The sequence below is a fragment of the Lemur catta genome, chromosome 2 (genome assembly GCF_020740605.2).
Source record: "Lemur catta isolate mLemCat1 chromosome 2, mLemCat1.pri, whole genome shotgun sequence".
NCBI classification, from domain to species: domain Eukaryota; kingdom Metazoa; phylum Chordata; class Mammalia; order Primates; family Lemuridae; genus Lemur; species Lemur catta.
In genome coordinates, this window is record NC_059129.1 from 78,569,448 (window position 1) to 78,583,629 (window position 14,182).

At 39.4% G+C, this 14,182-nt stretch overlaps 2 pseudogenes across 1 annotated transcript; both read left to right on the top strand.

Moving 5' to 3' along the window:
* Positions 1–5,005: 5,005 nt before the first annotated feature.
* Positions 5,006–6,068, top strand: LOC123633019 (annotated as a pseudogene). The gene has a single exon (XR_006733526.1). The product of XR_006733526.1 is annotated as a dolichol-phosphate mannosyltransferase subunit 1-like (transcript).
* A 6,958-nt stretch (positions 6,069–13,026) lies between these two features.
* Positions 13,027–13,873, top strand: LOC123633020 (annotated as a pseudogene).
* The last annotated feature ends 309 nt before the right edge of the window (positions 13,874–14,182 follow it).

Consider the following 14,182-nt stretch of genomic DNA (forward strand, 5'->3'; position numbering starts at 1 on the left):
CCGTTGCACCTCCCAGAGTCTCTGCTCATTGCACGGGAGACGGTGGCCTTTGCACCTGCTTCAGGGACTCCACCCCCTGGATCCGGACCTTGAGGTTGGAGTCCCCAAAGCTTGTGTTGCAAAACTAAAGGGGGAGCTGTTGGGAGCGGTCTCTGATTATGGGTGAGCACATAGCCAATAGAATCATTGCTGGGAGCCTTGTCAGGGCCCTCTACCAATCACTTCCCGCCACGACTACCTGCAATGGTATATAAGCCCACGGTCCTTCCTGTTCGGGGTCTCTCGCCATGTAACTAGACTAGATGCCTCATTAAACTGCTGTTGGAAGAACTCCAGTTTGTTGCATCGTCCTCGCAGGCGAGTGCGGCGCGACAAGTTTTCATTCTTTTCTTCTCTTTTACTTTTTTAAAATTTATATTTTAATGTAATTTTATTGTGGTAAGAGTCTTCATTCTTAAGCTGAGTGGTGGGAACAAGCAGGTTTATTTTATTTTTCTTTTCCATACTGTACAGATGTATTTTCTATTCTTAGCATGTATGAAATAATTCAAAATGAGTTTTTTGTTACTACATGTAATAAGTGTTCAACTGACTCTGCTTCGGGTTTGTATCCTGCTTCTAAAGTGGGTTTGTTTGACCAAATTGAATGTGTACCTACAATAGTCGTTTTAATCACAATGTCTGCTTGGTTCTGGTGACTGTACGTAAAGAAAATTCGCTCTTTACACCTCTGTCTTCCTTCATAGAGAATTTATCCCCAAACTGTACAGAGTAAGAATATCGATATCAGAAAGTCAGGATAGTTTTGCTGAAATTGAGGGCTGGGCTTATGAATAAGTTGGAAGATTTCCACTTTGCTTTGTGCCGGATGATAATGGTCTACGCGTCTACAATTTTAAAGTAACATTAAAAATAATCCATTTCCCCTCTCCTTTTTCACAACTCTCCCCACACTAAGTATCTTTAGGAACATATGGTAGTTACAAGAAAAAGCCAAGTGAATATCTGAAACATTAATTCACCATGCAGCTATCATTACAAGAATAAAGAAAACTGGGAATCCAGCAATCTCCTAACACAACAACTGTTGCCTGCCAATTCTTATATCAAATAAAAATCATCAGTTAGGGGAAGGATGGTTGCAGGGTGACTAAAGCAGACAGATGGCAGGTGTGAGTCAAAACACTCTGGGGTGCTAGCTCGAATCATTCTGCATTACTCACTGCTGGAGAGAGAGGGAATCAAAAAACAAATAGCCCACTGGACTAGGAGAACAATGATGAGAACCCAACTAATAGAAATGTAAAAGGTAGAGAAGACACCCAAAGTTTTAAGTATCATGTTGTAACTTCTAAACCAAATTCTTTAGGTCTATCCTTTGATCTTTTTCTGCCTCCATCGGATTCAAGTCTTTCCTACATTTCCTAGCTGGCAGTTCCTTGTGATGCACAAGAAGGTATTAATAATTGTTTTTCCACTTTACTTCCCCTGCCTGAGCTGGGACCACCTGTTTCAAAGGTTACCTGGCTGCATTCCTGCAGGGCAATGTTCCAAGGCCAGAGATAAGATGTTAACCACATCCCTGCCTGGCAAGCAACCCGGGGTGGTTCACTGCGGTAGCAGTGGTTCCGTTCCTGGGAGTGAGCAAATCAGTTTTTATATGTTAGACACATGCTTAGGGGAAAAAAAGCAAAGGCTCAACCAGTCTCTCTCATTTGCATAACTGTTTTACATATTGCTGTCATAAAGGAGGAGATTAGCTTTAACGAATATGCATGTAATTATAGAAAAGGGCCCTAGGTGGAGCCTCAGTACTAGTGGCGACAAATGGAAGAACAAATTGAAAATAAAATAAATCGAAACCCTCCGAAAATTCCATAAAGAATCATTGCATTTTATGGGCTAACCTGTTTGTTGTTGTTGTTGTGCATGCTGTTGATCCAGCATAGGAAACAGTTAAATACAGACATATATGCTTTGTTTGCTAAAAATAAACCTCAAAAGAGCATGTTTGGTAATCAAGAGAATGAAGGCACATTAATGCTGGTATCTGCCTCTGATGGAGCTCCTACCAGGAGGTGCACGTGGGAGGGAAGGACTGTCCTCGACCTGTCAGCACACTCTCCGAACATTTCTCCTTTCTCCTTAGAGGGACACCACCACTAATTTATTCATTTACACATAGTAAAAAACATCTTACATTGTAAGAGAAATGGTCAGAATTATTTTTAAGATGACTTGCTGTTATTAGCTTATAAACACAGAAACCATAAGAAGTCAAAATTACTTTTTTCTGGTTATGTTTTGTTTTGCTTTGTTTGTCACCAGAGACAAAGTATCTAGACAGACTTACTAGGTTTTTTTTTCCTAGCTTTACTGAGGTATAATTGACAAATGAAAATTGTATATATTCAAGGTATAGAGCATGATAAGGTATACAAGGTAGAATGATTACCACAGTCAATTAATTAACATATCCATCAAACAAATTAGGAAATTAAACATTGCAAATAAAATTTAAATTCTGTTGATAACCCTCCTGATCATATGCCAATCTCCTCACCTTCAAGGAGTAGTTAATTTGGTGTTTATCATTTAAATACATATGTTTAAAATTATACTACATACACATTAAATAAAACATAATATATCAAATACTTCTAAATTTATATAGTTGGTTACATACTATATACGTCTTCTGCAATTTGCTATTTTCTCAGCATTTTGTTTGGGAGATTAATCCTTAGTGATATAAGAAGCTCTATTCTTTTTTTTTTTTTTTTTTGAGACACTGTTGCCCAGGCTAGAGTGCCGTGGCGTCAGCCTAGCTCACAGTAACCTCAAACTCCTGGGCTCAAGCGATCCTCCTGCCTCAGCCTCCCAAATAGCTGGGACTACAGGCACGGGCCACCATGCCCAGCTAATTTTTTCTATATATATTTTTAGTTGTCCATATAATTTCTTTCTATTTTTAGTAGAGATATAGTCTGGCTTTTACTCAGGGTGGTCTCGAACTCCTGAGCTCAAACAATCCTCCCGCCTCGGCCTTCCAGAGTGCTAGGATTACAGGCATGAGCCACCGCGCCCAGCCTCTATTCATTTTTTAAAATAAACTATTTTGGAATAATTTTAGACTTGCAGAAAAGTTGCAGAATACAGAGAGCTCCCGTAGACCATTCCCCCAACTTCCCCTAATGTTCATCCCACACAACAGTGGTACTGAAGGAGCTCTGGAAATTTCACCCCAAAATATGACTCCTTTGTATAAAGAATATTTTGAATTAAAGACTCTTACAGATTAACAGGCCCGCGGAAGAGGCTTTCCCTCTGTCTTCATAAACTGGACTGAACTGATCAAAGATCAAAGGGGACAAAGGATTTCCCTTCCTCTCCCAGTTATCTCAACATATTGCAGGGAAAAGTATCAACAGTGCAACCAGACCTAGCCCAAATCATTTGAAACATAATACCTGTCTCTCAGGTTAGTTTACAAGTCAATCTATGTCCCCCATCTAGTCAGACTCCCTAGCAACAGTTTATGGCCACTAAACAGAATTACTTCTCAGAATAAAAACAGAATACTTCTCATTCGCCCCCCCCAAAAGGCATATATAAAAATATCTGAACTTCATTGGGATATTGAGTAATCACTATGTGATTCTCCCCATGCATATGGTATTGGTAAATAAACAGTTCTCGGCGGACGCCTTTTTCGACCTCCGCCCATCCGACCTAGATGCTCAAAATAAACAGCAAAATAAAACTAAACAAACAAAAAAATTTCTCTTATTAATCTTCCTTAATTGTGAATTGATCTTTCACCGAACTTTTGGGGGAAAGGGCAAGTTTCCCCTCACCCCTACAATACATTTGTCCAAACTAAGAAATTCACATTAGTATATTACAATTAACTAAACAACAGACTTCACATGGATATCACATAGTGATCACAAGGATTTCCACTAGTGTCCTTTTTCTGTTCCAGACTCCAATCCAGGAGACCACACTGCATTTACTATTCATTCACTTGTGTCTGCTGCATGACTATACTAAAATTTATTTCTTCATTCTTATGTTGGTAGGTGTTTCGATTTCATTAGACTTTCATTAGTACACCTTGATGATACCTTTGTGTACATGTATGATATGATGGCTTTGTGCACACATATGTAACACATGTTCTTCAAGGTAGTTATACCAGTTTATTTATACTCTCACAAATATATGAACGTTTCCACTGCTCCAAATTATTTCCAATTTTTCATATCATCAGACTACATTTTAACCAATCTTATGGTAGGAAATATCACCCATTTTTATTTTAGTTTATATTTCTTTTAATACTAGTGATACTGAGCATTTTCACATGTGTTTGTATCCATTGCTATTTTTTTGTATGGCTTTGTAGACATTTTATATATATGTACACATACGCTATACTAAATCTTTGTTGACAATATGCATTGCAAATATCTTCTCTAGTTAGTGGCTTGTCTTCTTTCACTTTTTAAAACAGTCTTTAGATGCACAGACGTTTTAAATGTTAATGTGGTCTAATTGATTCATAGTCTTTTCCTTAAAGGTTTCATTTTCTATTTCTTGATATCAAAATCTTTCCCAACTCCGAAAGCACAAAAATACTCTTCTACATTTTATTCCAAAAGTTTGAAGATTTTAACTTTGTATATTTTGGTCTTTACTTGAGGCAGATTTTGTGTGTCGTGTGCGGTCTCTTTATAGAAACTCACTGTCCCAGTAGTATTTATTAAATAGTTTATCTTTCTCTACTGATCTGCAATAGCACTGGTGTTAAATACTGAGTTTCCATATGGGCTTGGATCTGTTTCTGGACTCTTTGTTCTTGACACTGTTCTCTTTTTTCTTTTGCTAATATCACACTATCTTAATTATTATATTTTTATAAATCTTAATGTCTGAAATGTTGGTTCCTGGTGTGCTCTTGGCCAAAGAATGAAAAGACACACCAAAAGCAAGGTAAGCATGAAAATGAGGTTTATTGAGAGAAAGATGGGATTATAAGGCAAGAGCAAGAAGATGTAGGTTTACAGAGCAAGACACATGCACAGAGATGACGACTGGACCCATTGTAGCTGCAAAAAGAGAGGTTGGAGTTCCACCATGGCCTCCTTGGAAGCCAGGCGCACTCCTCCAGGATCTCGCTGGGGAGCTGGGGGTGCGCAATCTGCGACAGGACAAGTATTCGGTGCTTTTACCCACCTACAATGAACGCGAGAACCTACCACTCATCGTGTGGCTGCTGGTGAAAAGCTTCTCCGAGAGTGGAATCAACTATGAAATTATAATCATAGATGATGGAAGCCCAGATGGAACAAAAGAAGTTGCCGAACAGTTAAAGAAGATCTAGGGGTCAGACAAAATTCTTCTAAGACCACTAGAGAAAAAGCTGGGGCTGGGAACTGCATATATTCATGGAATGAAACATGCCACAGGAAACTACATAATTATTATGGATGCTGATGTCTCACATCACCCAAAATTTACTCCTGAATTCGTTAGGAAGCAAAAGGAGGGTAATTTTGATATTGTCTCTGGAACTCGCTACAAAGGAAATGGAGGTGTATATGGCTGGGATTTGAAAAGAAAAATAATCAGCCGTGGGGCCAATTTTATAACTCAGATTTTGCTGAGACCAAGAGCATCTGACTTAACAGGAAGTTTCAGATTATACTGAAAAGAAATTCTACAGAAATTAATAGAAAAATGTGTTTCTAAAGGCTACGTCTTCCAGATGGAGATGATTGTTTGGGCGAGACAGTTGAATTATACTATTGGTGAGGTTCCAATATCATTTGTGGATCGAGTTTATGGTGAATCCAAGTTGGGAGGAAATGAAATAGTCTCTTTCTTGAAAGGATTATTGACTCTTTTTGCTACCACGTAAAAGAAAATTATTTATATTTATGTTCATTTCAATTTAAACATAAAGCCTGATTATTGATTTTTATAAAATGTACTCTTACAGTATAAATCATAAGGTAAGGTAAATTTCATGCAAATCTTTTTTTTTCCAGAAGAAACTATTTCAAATTAAATAATTTTAAAGTTACTGGTTTAATGAGTAATGTTCTCAATTTTTATTTAATGTTTTTCTGTATTAAGACCTATAAATAAATGTATATGGGTTTTTTGCATAAAAAAAAGAGAGGTTGGTTATTTTTCCGGTCTTGTTTTATAGTGTCCTGATAGGGACCACTTTGATGGACAGTTGGGAGTTACATGACCTGAGTCTTTCTGCACATGTGGATCTCCCATAAGCCTCTCTGAAAGCCGATTGTTCTTGGTCACATTCCAAACTCCATCCTACCTGTGCACTTGGCCCGTGGGCTAGAGAGTCCTCTGTATTCTTTTGCAGTTGGGGCACTAAGTTCTGATTGGCAGATTCGTAGGGTATTCCCTCCTACCCCAGTTGCTCCAGACAGGATTAAAGTGGGGTGGCACCAGGATGGGGGCCCACTTTTGTCCCTAGGAGACCTGGCATTCCTCGCTACCTACCTAATATTAATATTTGGAAGAGGCCCCATTTTGTAGTTTTTCTTCAAGGATGACTTGGTTATTTTTTGCCCTTTGCTCTTTCATTTTGAATGAGCTCAGGGAATTTTACCCCAAAATATGACTCCCTGGTATAAAGAGTATTTGAATTAAAGGACCTTAGAGATCAACAGGCGTTGGAAGAGGCTTTCCCTCTATCTTCATAAAAACCAAACAGACCCTTCCAAGAGCAAGGTGTTATTTAAAAAAACAAAACAAAACAGTGAACTAAAATAAAATCTTAAGCCCCCCACCACCGGCTGACTAAATGAACCCACTCTCAGCCAAAGGGAGACCCTAAAACTGATTTGCTGGCCATGAGAAGGGAGGTCAGACAAGCCTCATCATGCTCCCCGCTTCTTGTAGATATCCTTTCCTCTGTAACTAATTGACAGGCCTAAGAATATAGAAAACAAATCTGCAGGTCCTCAATTTACACAATAAATATATGGCCAGGAGTTCATCTTTGACAAACAGACTTTCTTATCTTAACTTAAAACATTCCAAGCCTTTAGACAAAGCTTCATTTCTTTAACCAATTACAAGTCAAAGAGTCCTTAAACCCACCTCTAACCTGTTAACCTCCCCACTTTGAGATGGCCCACCTTTTTAGGCCAAACCAGTGCATGCCTTCCATGTATTGATTTATGACTTTACCTGTAATTCCTGTATAAAACCAAACTGTAACCCAGGTACAGCGAGTCTACTTGCTCAAGGCTTCTAGGGCATGGCTTTGGGTCATGGTCACTCATACTGGCTCAGAATAAACCTTTTTAAATTATTTTACAGAGTTTGGCTTCATTTCTGTTGATAAAACAAACAAACAAAACCAAATGGACCCATCCAGAAGAACGATTGTCTTTACTTCTTCTCCCTATTATCTCTATATCTATTGCAGGAAAGAAAATCAAGAATGCAACCAGACCTGACCCAACTCATTTAAAAAAATAATACCTATCTCTTAGGTTAATTTAATTTCCAAAGAGAGTCATTTACAGGTCAATTTGTGCCACACACACCCCCTATTCATTCTCCTAAGTATCTGTTCATCTTCCTATGAAATAAAATAAAATTTTAAGCCCCCCAACCAACAATGTGTAACAGAGGGCATGGCCTGGGTGGAAAAAGGGCAAAAGATGTTTTCTGTCTCTTTAAAACTTCCCCCACTCTTTTTTGGAACTGAGACCTGCATTCCTGCCTAAGGCAGGTGATTGGAAGGGGCAAGAAAATGTCTTTTGTTCTTTGTGCTTCAGGAGATAGCTCAGCTGAACTGTTGGCTCCACCCCAAGCCTGGTGCCTGGCCAGGCAGAAGTCTGGGTGGGCCTCCCAGGTAAGCAGAGGTCATAGACTTTGTCTTCAGCAGAGATAGGACGATTAGAATCATCAACTGTAGTTAAATGACAACAGCCTAGAACTGAAGGCCCTGCCTTTAAAAGCTCTGTATTTCTGCTTATGTACAGGAATGTGGATTTTGAGATAGTCTACCATTTTTCTCCTTTGACAGCAAAGTAATAAACTTCTCTTTCCTTCTCCTCAAACCACTTGTTCTTGGTCTTCTGATGTAGACTTGAGGATAAAGTGCCAAGCTTTCAGTAACAACTGGACCCCCTCTTGGCCAAAGGTACCCCATAAGTAACCTAAAGCTGAGTTGCTGGTCATGAGAAGGGTGGTCAGACAAGCCTCATCATGCCCCCCCCCCTTCTTGGAGACATCCTTTGTAACTCATAAACAAGCCCAAGGCTATGCAAGACAAAGATTAAACTACACTTGCAGGTCCTCAATTTACTCAAGAGATCCCATGAGTTTTAGTGTATGTCTGGTGACTTGTCTCTGATTACCAGACTTCCTTATCTTGACTTAAAACATTCCAAGCCTTTAGACAAAACTTCATTTCTTTAAACAATTACTAATCAAAGAATTTTTTTTTTTTTTTTTTGAGATAGAGTCTCACTCTGTTGCCCTGGCTAGAATGCAGTGGTGTCATCATAGCTCAATGCATTCTCAAACTCTTGGGCTCAAGTGATTCTCCTACCTCATCTTCCTGAGTAGAAGTGCCAAGATGTCTGGCTGATTTTTCTATTTTTAGTAGAGACAGGGTCTTTTTCTCACTCAGGCTGGTCTGGAATTCCTGAGCTCAAGCAGTTCTCCCGCCTCAGCCTTCCAGAGTCTTAGAATAACAGGCGTGAGTCACTGTGACTGGCCCCAAATCAAAGAATCATTAAACCCACCTATAACCTGTAATTCCCTGCTTTGAGATATCCCGCCTTTTCAGACCAAACCAATGTATACCTTCCATGTACTGATTTATGGCTTTACATGTAATCCCTCTCTCCCTGAAATGTATAAATCCAAACTGTAACCCAATCACAGTGAGACCACTTGCTCAAGCCTTCTTAGACATGGCTCTGGGCCATGGTCACACCTGCTTGGCTTGGAATAAACCTCTTAAAATTATTTTACAGAGTTTGGGTTCTTTTTTGTTGACACTGCCAAGTAATCAGTTATTGCCCCTCAACAGAAGTACCTATGTTCCTCATCTCTCCCCTCGCCTCTAAAATAAAGGTATATAAACTTCTGGACCCCATTGGGACATTGAATAATCACTCTGTGATTTTCCTCATGTGCACAGTACATAAATTTGTAATCTCTTTCTCTTATTAGTCTGCCTTATTGTGGGTTGATCTTTCAGCAAACCTTCTAGGGCTAAGGGACAGTTTTCCCTTTCCCCGTATAATTTCATTGGAAGAATTCTAATGAGTCCTTCATTTTAGGGTCAGTTTTATTAGTCCATAAAACAAAACAAACAAAAACTTGGTGGAATTAGAAATTTTGTTGAAACTGAAGGAAAATTGATATCTTTATGTTCTGAATATCAGTATCCACATACATATTATGTTGACCCAAGTAAATGAGACAAAAATCTCAATCAATGGAGGTTTATTAAGCCAAAGCTGAGGATGTACCTGGGAAAAAGAAGGACTACAGACAAGGTATGGCTGTTTTTTCTGAAGGGGAAGTTGGAACCTTGGGCATTTTCAAGGCATACAAAGAAAAGGAAAAAGGAGGGGGGTGTTGCTGCTGAGGCAAAGTGGTTACATTGTTGTGAGGCCCAGGAAATCCACATTTTACATAAAATAAGGGGAATGCTACAAGGGAAAAGGAAGTGAAGGAAGCATCAGTTATGTAGATGTCCCTGCCTAGGGGGAAGAATGTCTGATTCTGCCTTGTCTCCAGTTCGTTTAACTGTAAAGATAAACTTATTATCGGTGTGGAATCCAACAGGCTTCAGTTTTAGGTGCTAAACATAGGTATGATTTGCATGTCCTTCCTTATGGGAGGTTACAAGGAATTTCCATAATGAATGATCTCTGGGGCCAGTTTTTGACAGGTGCCTTAGGCTTTTACCTTCTCTTTTGCATAAGGAGTTAGGTGGTGGCCCTGTAACTGGCTCTATGAACAAATTTCAATGACCTCTATATTTTTTTTATAATCCTCTCCCTTAACTAGCTCCTTGACCTTTAGAGTTATTTCCCAGAATTGGTGGATTTTCTGCAAGACAAAGAAGCTGAGATTCTAAAGGCCCCTGGGCAGACTTCTGACTCCAATATTCTCCATCCCTCTTCTACCTACCCCCAGTGCACAGTAGCCCCTTCTTAATTATACCACTACCTGCCCCAAGGCACATGGCCCCTCCTTTAAAAGCCCAGGATCTCCCATTAGCTGGAGAGATGGATTTGAGGCAGCTTCTCCCATTCTCTTCACAAGATGTCTTTCATATTAAAAATTACTTTCTTCTTTGGCAATCCCTGTTGTCTTAATAATTGGATCTTTGTGCAACAAACAACAGGACCTAGGCCAGAAACCCCCTTGCAGTTTCAACAACAGCTCCAAGACTTATATTTTACAATTAGTAAGTCTCTTTTAAAGTATACCAATAAAGATTTATAATTTTCTCCATAAAGTCTGCACAACCATAGATAAGTTAATTTTTGACAAATTATGCATTTTTGCTTTTAAATGTAACCTTTAAAAATTACATTGTGCACGGGGCGAGGTGGCTCACACCTGTAATCCTAGCACTCTGGGGGGCCAAGGCGGGAGGATCGCTCGAGGTCAGGAGTTCGAGACCAGCCTGAGCAAGAGTTAGACCCTGTCTCTACTAAAAAACTAGAAAGAAATTATCTGGCCAACTGAAAATATATATGGAAAAAATTAGCCGGGCATGGTGGTGCATGCCTATAGTCCCAGCTACTCGGGAGGCTGAGGCAGGAGGATTGCTTAAGCCCAGGAGTTTGAGGTTGCTGTGAGCTAGGCTGACACCACGGCACTCACTCTAGCCTGGGCAACAAAGCGAGACTCTGTCTTTAAAAAAAAAAAAAAAAAAAATTACATTGTGTAATTGTTATTGACGTATAGAAATACAATTGATTTTTGCACATTGAAACTTGCTATAATAAATCTATTATTATTCTAACAATTTGTCTTTCGTTTCTCTTGGGTTTTCTATGTAGAAAATTGCTGTTTGCAAATAATACTTTTAGTTCTTAATTTGCAATATTTGTATGTTTTATTTGTGTATTTCTTCTTGAACTCTCTAATTATTAGCTACAAGATTCTATATATATCTGTTTAGGTCATCTATTGCTGTTGTTGGGGAGGAAAAATCATTTCTCTCCTCAACTCCTCATAGCTCTTAGCTGGGACACCTCTTACAAAAGGCAGATTAAGAAGAGAAAAACAAACCAGTGTATTAATGCTTGCAGAGCTCATCATGTGGGAGAAAGCTCCATGAAAACTAATTCAAAGCAGTGACTAAAAACTCTGACTTAAATAGCATCTTCAACAGAGAACAATAAACATATAGAGAAATGCCAGGAGAAAGGAAAGTGGTTTTTGGCTTTCAGGGGTGGGGAATTGTGGGAAGGGAATGTATGAAAGAAACCAATGAAGTAAGGTTTTTTTGCAGATTCTTTTGGTGCCTTCTCTCCAGAGGGTAGATTGATCAACAAGTTGATAAATTGTGTCCAGTAAAGGAGAATTTATATCCTGTCTTTAGGCAGAAAAGGGTAGGATAAAGAGAGCTTTTCCTCCACTTGCTTCTTTTTAATTACCTTCAACTCAAAAATAATTTTTATGTCAAAGAAGCATATTTTGGAGTGACATATTCTCGTTTTCTTCATTGTGTAACAAACTATGCCAACACTTAGTGGTCCTTCAGTTTGGGAAGATGAAAAGGTTCTGGAGATAGATGGTGGTGATGGTGACACAACAATGCCACTGAACTGTACACTTAAAAAATGGCTAAAATGATAAATTTAATGTTACGTACATTTTACTACAATAACAAAATTCTTATTGGCATAATACAGCAATTCATTAGCAGTATATCTTATGCTTCTGTGCATGAGGACTTTATTCAAGGCACAGCCAAGACGGGTCCTTAAGGTCCAGGGCTGCAGCTGGGATGACTGGGTTCTATGGGTTGGAACAGCTAAGGGCTAGCTGGACATCTCTCTTTTCTCTCACACAGCTCCTCCATGTGAATAAATTGGATTTTTTTCATAACACGATGGGCTCAGGGTAGTTGTGAAACTGCCCTTTACAAATTAATAAAGGGATACAAGGCAAGAACTGTGGTGGGGCCTGAATTCTGCGAAGGCACAGACATAGTTAAAAATAATAATAAAAACCAGCAGTGTCCCCTAGTTTCCTTTCCTATAATTGCTACTCAGTAGTCACATAGCTAATAGTAATAAAAATTCTTAACTTTCCCCATAGATAACATCACCCTTGTGAAATCTAAGGCTAGTTTTTGAGATATCGTCCAGGCTGTGCATTACAATGGATCAGCTGACCCACAGGACCAGTGGCCCATGCCAAGAAACTGACTCAACTGGTATTGCGACAGCCACCCAGGAACTGACTCAGCACAAAAAATGATTTCTACACCCCTATGATTCTGCCCTAAACCCAGTCAATTAGCAGACCCAATTGCCTAGCCTTTTGCCCTACAAACTGTCTTTAAAAACCCTTTGTACCAAATTCTCAGGAAGAGGGATTTGAGAAGTTCCTCCTGTCTCCACACTTGGCACTCTGTGGCATTCAACACTTTGTCCACTGCAGCCCTGGCTGTCTCAGTATATTGGCTCTTCTCTGTGCGGTGGGCACTACAACCCAACTGGGCTGTGACAGTTGGATTTTTTACATGGTATCTCAGGTCAGCAAGAGATCAAAATGAAAGAAGTCAGTCCTTACAGACTAGTCCCTGAAAGAGTACAGTGTCAATTCCACTGCTCTCTATTGATCTAAGCAGTCAAGGAGAAGGAAAAAAATCCTCTCAATGGGAAGAATGGCAAAGAACTACAGCCATCTTTAGTCAACCACAGTGTTCATTTAGGTAAAGCTTTTTAATTCTCTTTTTTAAAAAACTATAGTCACTCTTTCCCATCTTGCAAGATGGTAGGTGAGAAGCAAGATACTAAAGAGAAGAAACCTGAAGCCAAGAAGGCTGATGCTGGTGGCAAAGTGAAAAAGGCTAACCTCAAGACTAAAAAGGTTAAGAAGGGGAAGCCCCACTGCAGCTGAAATCCTGTACTCCTCAGAGGAATCGGCAGATATTCCCAATCTGCCATGTACTCTAGGAAGGCCATGTGCAAGAGGAAATACTCAGTGGCTAAACCCAAGGTTAAAAAGAAAAAGAAGGTCCTTGCCACTGTTACAAAACCAGTTGGTCGTGACAAGAATGGTGGCACTTGGTTGGTTAAACTTCGCAAAATGCCTAGATATTATCCAACCAAAGATGTGCCTCAAAAGCTGCTGAGCCACGGCAAAAACCCTTTAGCCAACATGTGCGGAGCCTGTGAGCTAGCATCACTCCTGGGACCATCCTCATCATCCTCACCGAACGCCACAGAGGCAAGAGGGTGGTTTTCCTGAAGCAACTGGGCAGTGGCTTGTTACTTGTGACTGGACCTCTCTCCCTCAATCGAGTTCCTCTGCGAAGGACACACCAGAAATTTGTCATCACCACCTCCGCAAAAATTGACATCAGCAATGTGAAAATCCCTAAGCATCTCACTGATGCTTACTTCAAGAAGAAGCTGCAGAAGCCCAGACTCCAGGAGGGTGAGATCTTCGACACAGAAAAAGAGAAATACGAGATTACAGAACAGTGCAAGCGGATCGGAAAGCTGTGGACTCCCAAATTTTACCAAAAATCAAGGCTATTGCTCAGCTCCAGGGCTATCTGAGATCTCTGTTTGCTCTGACAAATGGAATTTATCCTCACAGATTGGTATTCTAAATTTTTACAAAGAACCTAATTAAATAACTGAAAGATTAAAAAAAAAACCAAAAAACTATAGTCACCATGATGTGCAATAGAGCTCTAGAACTATTCCTCCCATCTAACTGAAATTTTCGTATCCTTTGATCAATATCTCATTTGTTAAAATCTTTCATAGTCTTACTAATTTTTGTTTGACTGATCTATCAGTTTCTGTGAGAGTTAAAACTTCCCATACTGTACTGGTGGGTTTGTTAACATCTTCTTGTAATTTTGACAATTTTTGTATTATGTTTTTTTAAGCTAAGAAATTAAGTTCATACTCAT